The sequence below is a fragment of the Choloepus didactylus genome, chromosome 9 (genome assembly GCF_015220235.1).
Source record: "Choloepus didactylus isolate mChoDid1 chromosome 9, mChoDid1.pri, whole genome shotgun sequence".
Lineage (NCBI taxonomy): Eukaryota > Metazoa > Chordata > Mammalia > Pilosa > Megalonychidae > Choloepus > Choloepus didactylus.
Window position 1 is genome coordinate 130,464,307 of NC_051315.1, and position 11,994 is coordinate 130,476,300.

The following is an 11,994-nucleotide window of genomic DNA, read 5'->3' on the forward strand; positions in this document are numbered from 1 at the left end:
CCCAGTTTTTAACACTGAATTTTCTGGCAGCAAATCATGGAGAATTTTTTTTCATTTAGAAAAAAATGAACACCATATCCCCAAATGATCACCTGGCTTTCCCATGTTAATGGGGGAGGGGTACGCAGTCACCCACCTTCGTTCTCCACCCACCAACCAGCCCGAGGGAGAAGAGAGGAGACAGCTCAGGATGTCTGTGAGCCTAACCCGCAGATGTGGGGCCACGCCCTCCTCCCAGCGGTCCGGGGTCTCCAAGGGGGAAAATGAAAGCAGGGGAGGTGAAGTGATTTGCCCAAGGTGACATCCACAACAAGAATCCTAACCCAAGTCTACAATCCCAAAGCCCAAAGGGAAGACCCCCGGGCAAGATCTCGAGGAAGCTGGCCCTGTCTTTGGGGGGAAAATAATAGACTTTGTGAGTGTTGACAAATCATAGATTCTGTGACAACAGAATCTTATTGTCTGACACTGCTCTTCCAAATCTGGAAAAGAGAAGTCAAAATCGGTTTCTTGAGACTCTTCGACGGGGTGCAAGGGTCTCAGATAGTCTATGTCCTAAAAGCAACACATTCAATAATAGGAACTCGTTCAATTTTCATTCTTATTTTCCTATTTAGCGTTATTTATACCTTTGTTACTCGGCCTCATTCTAAAAAGGGTTCAATGTGTCTTTTTCCATTTAGCAGCTGTCTCCTTGTAACTTAAAACAATAGCTTTTATTATAAAGCTTGCCCTCCGTGGCCTTGCTCTCGAAATCATATTCAATCATATTGCAAAGACTTTCTCAAGCTATTTTGCAAAATTAGTTTTCATTAAGCCTATTCAAAAGCTTTTACTATTTTTTTTTTCCATTTTCCACGTCTGGAAATCTTTTTTAAGAAAAAAACCTACACATGCACACAAGGAAATAATTTTAAAACAAAGGCTTAAATGCATCCAGAGCTCCCATTTTGAAGTCATTTGTTGGGTCTTCTGCAAGCACTGCTTTTTGAAAATCGGGCCATTCCTCCTAGCAAGAGCTGAGACTTCTCTTAACTCCTAGCTGTCCGATTATGCATTGTGGGAGCTGCAGAAAGAGTCAAAGAACCGCAGGAAGAGAGCAACGCACATCTCCTGTGGAGTGGAAGGAGCCACAGCGGCCTTGAACCTGCAGCACCGTCCTCACCTGGGTTTGACACCTTGCCTTGACCATGAGAACTGGAGCAGCCACGTTCTCTTTTTCTTCCTCTCCCTCACGTTTCCTGACCGAATCCTGGAAAAGGAATCCTCATCTTGTCCTCAGAAAGGAAGCCCAGAGAGGATTTATCATGCCCTCCAGTTCGGGAAGGAGGAGAGTGCGATTTAACAGGCTATGGCCGTTTGAAAGGCTTTTGGGGGCTCCTCCAAAGTTAGTAGAGCATTGGGAAATACTCTAAGAAAATCCCTCTAAAGAAAGACATCAGAAACCCTTTGAGGGAGTTTTCATTTCTGTTTTACTGTTTATTTTACAACTTCAACCTGCCATTTCTATTTGATGAAAATCCTCCATGGGGGGGAAGGGGCGGTGAAAAGATCAGCGATGCATACATGTCTGTAAACAATAGTCTCTTTGACTCAGAGTCTGAATGTGTTTTCCTGTGATAGCAATAGTTGAATGGAGACCTTCAACTCCCCAGCCTCCCTGCCACCCACTGACATCCTTGGGAGACACTGAGCAGCTGACTAAGGATCTTCAACTCTTCCTGGTAAAATCAAATAAAACCATACCCTTTCAGCAGCTTGTGTATTATAACAAAGAAATAAAGAAAGGGAGGGTTTGAGCCTCCCTAGCCACTGTCTCCATAAATGTGGTGGCATGTGAGAGAGTGCCAAGCACAGTTCATGGCTCCCCAATGTCAGTTTCCTTCCCCCAATAAAGGCAACTTTAAGAACCTCCAGATGAATGCCCAGATATTTGGAAATTTCTTTAAAACCTTATTCCCTGGGTCCCAGACAATAACCACGAAGCAGAATGTTCCATATCTGCCGTAGTTTGAAAAGCTAGACGCCACGTGCAAATGGAAAAGGCATCTGCCCTCGTAAATATATGGCAACCAGACAAGACTTCGTCTCTGTTTATAAACTGCTCATTATAAACATTAGGCAGAGATTAGTTCCATTTTAATGTGAAGGAAGAGAGCACAGTTTAAAAATGCTTCAAAAGAAATTGCACAAACACCCATTCCATTCCAACCCGTGACGTGCTGTGCTGTCAGATCCAAATTAGCGCTCGGCAGTTATTCTCTCTTCTTTTCTTAGCCACTGATTTTAGCACTCTTGACCTCTCAAAAGTCACAGTGTTCTGTTGTAAAAGTATTAAAACCAAGTGGGTGAAATACTCTCACATTGTAAGGAAAAACTAAACAGTTTTATTGGTTTCCTAATCAGATTCATAATCAAGTGAAGAAGAGAGTAGTATTGTTTAAAATAAATCATGACTTGAAAAAACTTGAGTTGAAACATGATAAACTATCATCAACACTCAGTTTACCTTAATAGCCTGGAAAAATTCTACTTTGTTACTCCCGCGTCGGAAATGGTCAGCGACTCTCTCTCCCAGCCTCAATGGTTTCGTGTGTGAAAAAACCTGTTAGCCTCTGCTTTGACCCGTGGTGGGTTTCCTACTTCCTGCCTTGAGACCCCATTGCCGTCCGGGCAACCTGGACTCAGCTGAGCTGGCTCGAGCTCCGGGTTCCTGCACTGGGCTGCTGAGACCCGAGTCATCTCCAGCTGCCGTTCAATTTTTAATTTTGAGATTGACCCATAAGCTCCCTTCCAGTGGCCAAGTCCCGAAGGTCTGGGTTCACAAAAATCAAATGTGTAACAACCCCGGGTGATTTCACAGAAATAATTCCCATTGTCCTTTTCCCTCCCACTCCTAACTCTCAAATGCATCTCTGTGTTCCCTGAGTCTTCGAGTTCAGGGGAACAGCAGAATTATGCTATGCTAAATGCAACCAGGCCCTAAAAGAGACTCGGAACTGGCCTTTGGGAGAGGGTTTGGCAGAACTTTTAGTATTTGTTTCATTTTTCTTCTCTTTTCTTTCCAGATTAAAAAGAAAAAATAAAAAATTACCCCTCTGCTAAATGAAATTAAAGTGCTATTCCAAAGAAGACTGATCAGTAAAAAGAAATTGTTTTCTTCACATGATATTCTAAGATATGCTTTTAAAGGCTGTACCTCCCTTTGATGTATGGGTCCCAGATACCTGCCTGTTGTAATATTTCTGTTGGAAGCATTAGGCTGTGCTGGAGGAGAGCTCAGGAAATACTGGTTTCACATCTACCACTAGCCCTGTGACTTTGAACCCGTAATTTGCCTCTCTGGGTTTCCATTTCTTCTACTGAAACAAAAGGGGACTGAAGAAAGCATCCACGGGGGAAGTAATTTTTCAGTATTTCAAACAGCCAAATAGAAATCCAGAAGGACCTGCAGGCACTAAGTCACGGTCATTTTTGTCTCCGACCGCTGGCCCCCAAGCTCAGTGCACCAAGAGACAAACTAAAATCTTAGCCTTCTTTGCTCTGAGCTGGAATTCTATAACTCGTGATTCTGATGGAACTGTATCGCAAGCTAACAATCAGAAGTCTGAGAGTCACTTATACATTTTTATTAACAGTTAATAAAAATGGGATATTCATAAATTACAGTTTGCTTGAATTTTTTAAAAATTTGTTGAAAGCAAGTTGTCTAATAGAGGAAAATAGCCAAGGGCAAGTAGTGAAAAGCTTGGGAGCTACTGGATCACTCAATTTTAAAGTACTTCCAGTTTTAAAATTCAAAAATTCTATGTGGAAACAGCATGGCATGATTATGCAAACTCTCTTTGGTTCTGAAGCAACTTAACTGTTAATTTAAATTTTGTTATTAGAGATGGGTAAAATATTTCATTCTAACTTTCCTGTTTTCTTAACACCCTTGTAATGCAATTGTTTTACAGTACAAAATACCTCATTTCAATAGGCATGATTTCATCTCAATACACTCTATCTCTACATAAAAGAAAAGCAAAACTCTAAATATACGTCTACTTAAGATATTATGAAAGCCACATTTAAAAAAAAAAAAAAAAAAAAAAAAGGATGAACTGAAACAGTCTCCGGGTCTATCCTAAATTTCATCGCGAGCTCTGTTGAACCGGACGTCAGCAGGCTCGCTGCAAACTGAGCCCCACCCTGGAGGCTCCGAGGCACCCCTTGGAGATCTTTCCGGAGCTGGGAGGGATACACTGCCCTCTAGTGGAAATAAAACCTGACTGCATTTCCAGAAACTCAAAATTTCATCTCTTTCCCAAAATTGACATGTGAGACCAAAAGATATTAAAAATCATATTTTCTAAAATTAAAGACTTCCTGCACGGGGTTCCGCTTTGCAAGTCAGGACGCTCTGTGTGTTCCTGAGACGTGCATTCCTGCCCATGCTTTGGAGGCGGCAAGCGGCGTCTTTTTTTTTTTCAATGGGATTGTCTCCCAGAATTTTTACCTAAACGGAGAAAATATACCTTGAAATGGAGGAATAAAGAGAACCTCCTTTTTCGTATTTATAGCTGTCAGAAGTAAGCAGGAACGTTTTAGAGCTTTCCTGCTTTAAGATTTGAATCATTCTGAGCTTTCATTTCCTTAGCTAGAGCTACTAATAGATTTTGGTAAATGTCAGGTCACTCCTCAAATCGTCAACTATTTATGCAGCAGCGGTGGTTTTTTCCTGCCTGCTCTCCACAGCTCGGGCACTACTGAAAGTCCCCGCGGAAGAGCCACGTGGGGAGCACAAGGTTCCCTCCCGGAACTGCCCACGATTCTTCCCCAAGAGATACCAAGTACTCAGCTTCTTCTAAAAAGAACAGGCACAGAAACTGATTTTCAAACAAAACTTTTTGGCTCAAGTCATTAACACACCTGCAAGAAAAGTCTAATGCAACAGAATTCATTACTTGCCCGTGAATTTTAGATACTCAATGTGGAATTTCACATAAAAGTGGGTGGTGACACAGACAGCTCGTGAAAACGGCACTTCATCCAGTTGTCTGAATGCTTTTGAGCAATGAAATAAATGAAGCCGCCACGGCAAAAACTCTCGGCCGACTTTGAAAGCATGGGTGGCTCCGGCTCCTGACCCCAAATAAGGTCAGGTTGGGAAGCCTTGTTAGAACCACAAATGATCGAATGGAAAGGGTTCTTCTTACTTCATCACAGTGATATATTAAATTCTAACATATAAAATCATGAAGGTCACTTACAAAGAGAGAGTGAGATACAAGGAATCCTCAACACTTTGGAATTAGCGGGAGGTACAGAGGTCAAGTCAGCTCCTATTCAGGAAGATGCTGAGCTCTTATCAATTTGACATTTGCCAAATTTCCAATCACTGGAGCCATAGTTGGGGGGCAGGGGGGTACATCCGCTTCCTAAGCTGGAAGAAGAGTCTTGACAAAGGGCTGCTATTCTAGAGGCTTCCCCAGCCGCCTCCCAGGAAGGTGTGCCAGCCACACCTTCCAATTCTCAGCTAGGAAAAAACCACACTCCACCGCCCCGGCTTTGGCATCTTTTTGCAAAGTTCTCTTCCCCACCCAGTGTCCTCTCAGTGGGTTTCCACTGCCTCCATCAGGCCATGACAGATGGCAAGAGAAAAATAAACTCAAGGTAATGAAAAACCTTGCCTAAACAACAAAGATATCAAGGTCACTGGGGGGGTCCAATGGGAGATTGGGGAGTGGCAAACGTGGACCCCCAGAACAAACTGCTGTGAGCTTAGGGGAGTGTCCTGCACCCAGTGGGGACGTAGGATGTACATGGCCGTTCCTACATCTCCAATTTCTGCAAAAGCCCCCAACCTCCCCATTTGTGCCTTCACCCTCTGCAACAGGTCCACAAGAGAACATAGCAAAACATACCATCCCTCAGGCCCCCTAGACCCCAGAGGTGACCCACCGGTGGGATGACATCTCAGCTATGTGGTCACATAGCCAGTGCTCCGTCCTGTGGGACAGCTCACCTGCCCAGCCCTTCTTCCTCCATTAGTTGGTATATCTTTGGGGAGCGTAAACCAGTTTTCACATTACACTTCATAGAACGTGACAGGAGGAAATGGCCTTCTGGGGGAGCAAATCAGATATCATGTCTCAAGTCTGGACGCCCATGAGTTTGGGATCCCTTGTTGCTCAGCTTATCTGCCTTCTTGCTCTCCTGCAATAGTAAGGGGTTTACCACCCTCCCGGCCGCCTACTAGTTCTGTGACCTTGCCCATGTAATTAACATCTCAGGGAGGGACTACATCAGTGGCTTCCAACTAAGAATCTCTTCCAGTATCTTTAGTCCAGCCAAGAGCTTAGAAGTCCCGATAATGTCAACAGCCAACGAGTTTTCAACGTCATTTTGGTTAGGAGCAGAGAATAGCTCAATTTTAAAGCCACTTCTCTTCAGTTGGAAGTATTGACATTGGGAAGCTGGAAGTTAGGGATCTAAGTTTGGAAAGCGCCTGAACACGCTAGCAGCTCTAAGATTCTAGGTTTCTCTTCTAGCGTGGTCAGTATCCCTATGTCCCCACTGGGTGCAGGACACTCCCCTAAGCTCACAGCAGTTTATTCTGGGGGTCCACATTTGCCACTCCCCAGTCTCCCATTGGACCCCCCAGTGACCCCACCCCTGCTTCAATCCCGGGGGGTTCTCTAACACTGCGGGCCCTTGAAACAGGTCCCCAGAAAAGGCTGGGACGGTCCATGAGCACCTTCCATCCCCAGCCCCCACCCCACAGCCTGCCCGCTCCCAGCAGGGTCTGCCCTCGTGAATCCCCAGCCACGGGACAGGCCTTGGCCTCCAGGCTTGGCACCACCACATCTGGCAGCACGAGCCGCCCAAGGCCCCAGGCACCCTGCCTTATCCACTTGGCAGGGTGCCCAGACACCAAAATCCTCCTCCTTTGAGTCCTGCAGCTCCTTTCAGCAACCCCAAAGGACCGACACCAGCACTGCCTTCCGGTTCCTACCAAGGCACAAGCCCTGATGGTGAGTGCCGAGCAACGTTCCACTGGGACCTGAGCCTGGGGCCAAAGGCACCCCCTCCCCATTAAGGCCACAAAATGCTCCACCAGCCCCTCCAAATGCAAGGCCCAGGGCAGAAAATCACCAGGCACGTCCCAACCTGAGGTCACCAAGCAGAGGGCACAGAGAAAAATCTCCAAATGTAGCTGCTCAGCAAATAGTTCTTATACACCTCGGTGAAGACACTTTTTCCAACAAAACAGGTTCCAGTTGGGTTGGGGAAGGAGGAAACAACTTAAGCAAAATCATAAGCTGAAGACATTGGGCATCAGACACAGGAAAGCAAAGTCCACGTGTAGAAAGTCCACGGCGACCCACAACTACAAGCCACTTACACTCTTAGGCAACCCTGGCCAAAACGGACAGAGGAAAACCCAACCGAACCTTCCAGAGATCTAAAACATGTACAGAAACAGACTCTAAAGGAGCAGACATAAAAGCTGCTAAAGCCACCTGGAAAGAGCCAGCTCAGGTTTTAAGTATTTCCTTCTTGCAGACAAACTTTGGAAACAGAGTGGGGCGGGGGGGTGGGGGCATTGCACTTACCCCTGAGCAAACCGAAGGCTTATATGTCCCTGAACTTCTCTAGTCAGTTATGTTTGGATCTGATGCATAGTTCTCCACGGCTGGATCTCCGCTTTCTGTCGTCTGTCTCCACCGAAGGAGAGGGGCTCCTTGAGCAGGAGGAGGAGACTTCCCCTGCAGATGTTGCAGGAGGCTGCAGCCCTGGAGAACTGAGCAGCTTTGGTGGAAAGCTGAGCTCTCAGCTGGACCAGGTCCAGGGAGACAGCCAGGGCTCCCTCCAGCTCCTCCTCCCGCCTCCCTCCCTCCCTCTCGTCCTCCCCGACCCCTCCTCTCCCCTCCTCACTGTGGGACTGACCCAAACTATAAATGAAAACCAGACTCCAGTGCTCTGTTGCTTCTGGCCCCCGTGGCAGGCTGATGTCACCCTCCAAATGCTGTCTTCACCCCACGAGCTTTTAGCTGGACTCCTGCAAACCCCAACTCTTAAAAAAAAAAAAAATCAACCGCTTCTACTCGTCACCTTTTGGGCTGGGCCCCTGGTGGCAGAGAAAATGAATTTTGGAATTTCTTCGTGAGTCTCCATGGTTTTCCTACAATGTTTTCCAACATCATCTGAAAGGAAAACAGGAAATGCACTCCCCCCCTCCACCCTCACCACACCCTCCCATTTCTCTTGAAGTTTCTGAATTGAGACTTCTCTAATGGCCTCCCCTTTCAAATATAAAAACCAGCAATTAAAATTGCCGGGGCTTACCCTTAACCAAAGCTCTGTTTGCCTGTGAAAAGGTAAGAAAAGAGAACTACATTTTTTTTTTTTGAATGTTCTATACATAATGATTCAGATTGTGGGATTATTGGTTCTAGAATACATACAAGGGAAATGAAAGGGTTACCTTGCTCAGATTTTCCAGAAAATTCTTCAGTAAGAATTGGTGTTTCCACAAGGCTTTGCAAATTTAAGACACTTGGAAATACATGATCCTTTTTATCATGAACATCACCACCCTTTTAAACATATCTGTCATTTTTTGTTGGAGGAAATTAGGATCCCATTCCATAGATGAGAAAAGCAATATTCAGAGAAGGTGAGTGGCCCTGAAGTGGGCTCCCTCCCCTTAATCTGTAACAAGAGAGTCCCCTTCCCCCTCAACCGGTAATGACTGCAAAGTAAACATTAAAGCCCTGAGAGGAAGGGGGTGAAACTGTGCCGTTTTAGGGAGTGAGACTTGCGGATGTATGCATTAGCCAAGCGTAACCGTTTCAATAATTAACCATTGCACCGGCCTTGAGAAAATTTCTCAAGCTTGCTAAAGATCTTAAGCACCCACTAATTAACCGCCAACTCTGCTTTTGTCCAAGTAGCTTGCTTGCATTTTCAGGATGTGATTTCTGCCTATGTAAGTCTCAAGCACTCTCAGGTCGGGGCTGCTGCTGCTCACTGAACTCCCTGCTTGGAGTGACAGGCTGCAGTCGCCGGCCGGCTAATAAAGGCTCTTTAAATTCTGTTTGGCCGTCTCGTACTTTAACTCGCGGGCACCGTAACAGCCCTGCCACTGTCCCAGCTTGGACTGGTGGCAGAGGTCAGGTCAGAACCCTGGCCCTGTACGTCCCCAAGGCTCTCCTTCTCCCCCAATCACATGGCCTCTGAAAACTCAGTTAATGCAAACTATCAAGAGACATCAAAAGAATACTTTGGACTTTGAGATCTTTCCAGAGCCAAGTTTGAAGAGTAGAGAAATTGTGACATTCTTCCCATGGATTATCATCTCCTTCAGGTTTAAGATAGAGGAGAAAAGGTGCAAAAGAGAACATGTCTTCTCCCTTCCTGCAGTCCCAAGGCCTCTTTGCTCATACATGAAAGGCTTCACCCCTTCTCTGCACCCTCAGGGTTCAGCTCCCAGAATGTCAGGGCCAAGGAGCAGAAGTGGAGACATGGATGGTGGTGTTTCCCTGCCCGTGGCCTCTGAGAAAAGAAGAGGGCAGCAGCTCCAGGCAGGGGTCCACCTTGGCCATGTGAAGAATGGGAAGCTGTGTGCCCAAGCCGGGGGATCCAGCCCTCCCTGCCACCCACATCCCCTCTTACAGGGCAGGCCTGGGTTTGGGCCCCCAGAGCGCTGGGACATTTGCTACCACTTTCTGGTTAGAGTTTGCAAGTTCAGCACAAGGGGAATAATTTCGCCAAGGCACGTTGCCTACAAATAAGACAACCTTTGATTACAGCCTTGTGTTCCAAGCCGCCCAGCTCACCACGGCTGAGGTTAACTGAAAGAGCATGTAGTGTGTATTCCCACCAAAGTGGTTCCCTCTTTCAAGTACAAACACAACTACTGTTTCCAAAATAGCTAAGAATGTACATTCTTTGGAATTAAAAATCACTATTTTTTAAATTTCAAGGATGGTAAATCATTTTGAACAAAACTTTAAAAAATAGAAACCCTGCATCCAATAAGGGACCCCACTCTCTAATATGTAATTGTTACTAATCGCTGTGAATCTAGACCCTCTCCAATGCTGCCTATGGCTCTGGAAACTTCTGGCAGGTCTAGCTTGTGGCAAACCCCCTACAGCCTCCTTTTGTGCTCCACTAAAGAGAACATTTGTATCCCTACAGGTTCCTCACTTAATCACCCAGATTTGGGATTCTCACGGAAAGTTCCAGTTCCTCTGGGCACCTAGTCTCAAGAGGAAACCACCTCCAAAATCAGCCCCAAACCAACATCAAGAGTCCTACGTTTTGGGTCTTTCCTGGCTACCAACTGTCTGCAGGGCCTCATACGTCACTGACTCTCTAGACTCAGTTTCCTTTAAATGTTGGGTTGAACTGGCCCTTAGCTCTGAATCCCATTTCCTTCTAGCATCCTTTCCTGTACTGCAAAAGTTAGAAAATGCTACATCTCCCAGGGTCCCTTGTGGCTGTGGCTCTGGATGGAATCGGGGTTCCCACTTAGATGCACTGGTGTTGCAGACAGATGGGCATGAGGTGCAGATAGTTTCCCTGCTTCTCAGGCACAGTGCTGCAGACACTGTGGGTGCCCCTCCCAGATTCCTTTATGAGCTGACACTGTGGGTGCCGGCTGCTAAGGGTGCACACCTGCCCTGTCTTCTGGACGATTGCCCTTGGCCCTGGGAGCTGCCCTAGCTGGAGAGGCTGGGGGCTGGGGAGGTGGTGTGGACAGAGTTCTGAGATGACCTTCAGCGAGTCACACCCTGGCATCACCCCTTCCCCTTGAGACTGAGCAGAACATGAGTCTTGCTTCAGCCAACAGAATATGACAGAGCTGGTGGGATGTCACTCTTGTGATTAGGCTATTTTATATGGCAAAGGTAATGGCAGAGTCACTCCAGTGATTACATCAACTGAGACCCCAGCTTGGTCTGCAGCGAGAGCTTATCCTGCCAGCTCTGCAGAAGCAAGCCTCCATATCAGGACAGTGACTGTGACTGAGGCACGGGGAAGGAGATATGGGACCTCCAGGAGCTGCAAGCAGACCCTGCTTGACACCAAAAAAGCAGGGACCCCAAGCCTAGAACTGCAAAGAACTGAAGTCTGCCAACAACCACATGAGCTTGGAAAAGAACCCCAAGTTCCAGAAAGAAACACAGCTCCTGAAGGCTCTGAACTGCAACCTTCAGAGACCCTGAGGGCACAACCCAGCTAAGCCGTGCCAACCCCCCAACCCACAAACAATAAATTGGTTCTACACTGCTAAGTTTGGGGTAATTTGTTACTCAGCAATAGATAACTAATACAGAGTTGCATCCGTCTCCCTGGAGAGTGGTCTAGAGCCCGTGACTGACAGATGAGGGATACAGCACCCCAGGCCCATCGTCTCCAGGCAGAGCAACCTCTGCAGTGCAACTCCTGCTCCAGAGCTCCCCGCGGGACCAGGCTGCAGCCGGGCTTCTCCTGGAGACGCACCATCCTTCTTCCCTGCCCTCATCGTGCTGCCCTCACCCCTCACCCCCTCACAGGCTCTTCCTGTGAGCTCCCCGCAGTAAGAACCCCGTCTCAGGCTCTGCTTCAAGGGAACTCAGGCAGAGACCCCCAGTCACCCAGAAGCCAGCGCCGAGACTCCAGCTTCCTGGTGTTAAGAGGCAGTGGGGGGTGGGGCTGGGCTCAGAATGTTCCTAAATTCAGTCTCCCCAGCGCAGACTCCTGCTTCCCCGCCTTCCTGAGTGGGTCAGAGGGCCTCAAGCCCACATCTCTGGCCTCTCCCTACTTCCCAGTGATGATTCCTTCTCTGCTCACCGTAGCTGGAGCGGTTTCTATTTCCCACATGGAACCCTGACTAGTTCAGACGTATTACATCAGCTCTGAAGTTTTTTCGTGTCCTAATGATCTAGGCTTATAGATGTCACATGACTGATAAAAGGAAATAAGAGTAGCCCAAGAGGGTTTGTAGATACAATATCA

At 47.0% G+C, this 11,994-nt stretch overlaps 1 protein-coding gene across 5 annotated transcripts in view; it reads right to left on the reverse strand.

Annotated features, from left to right (window-relative positions):
• Positions 1-7,851, reverse strand: part of COL6A3 (collagen type VI alpha 3 chain) — an 87,271-nt gene extending 79,420 nt beyond the window's left edge. For all 5 annotated transcript variants that reach the window (XM_037849571.1, XM_037849570.1, XM_037849569.1 and 2 more), the window contains exon 1: positions 7,602-7,851. The gene's annotated coding sequence lies outside the window, so the exon portion shown is untranslated. The remainder of the gene's footprint in view (positions 1-7,601) is intronic.
• Between the last annotated feature and the right edge of the window lie 4,143 nt (positions 7,852-11,994).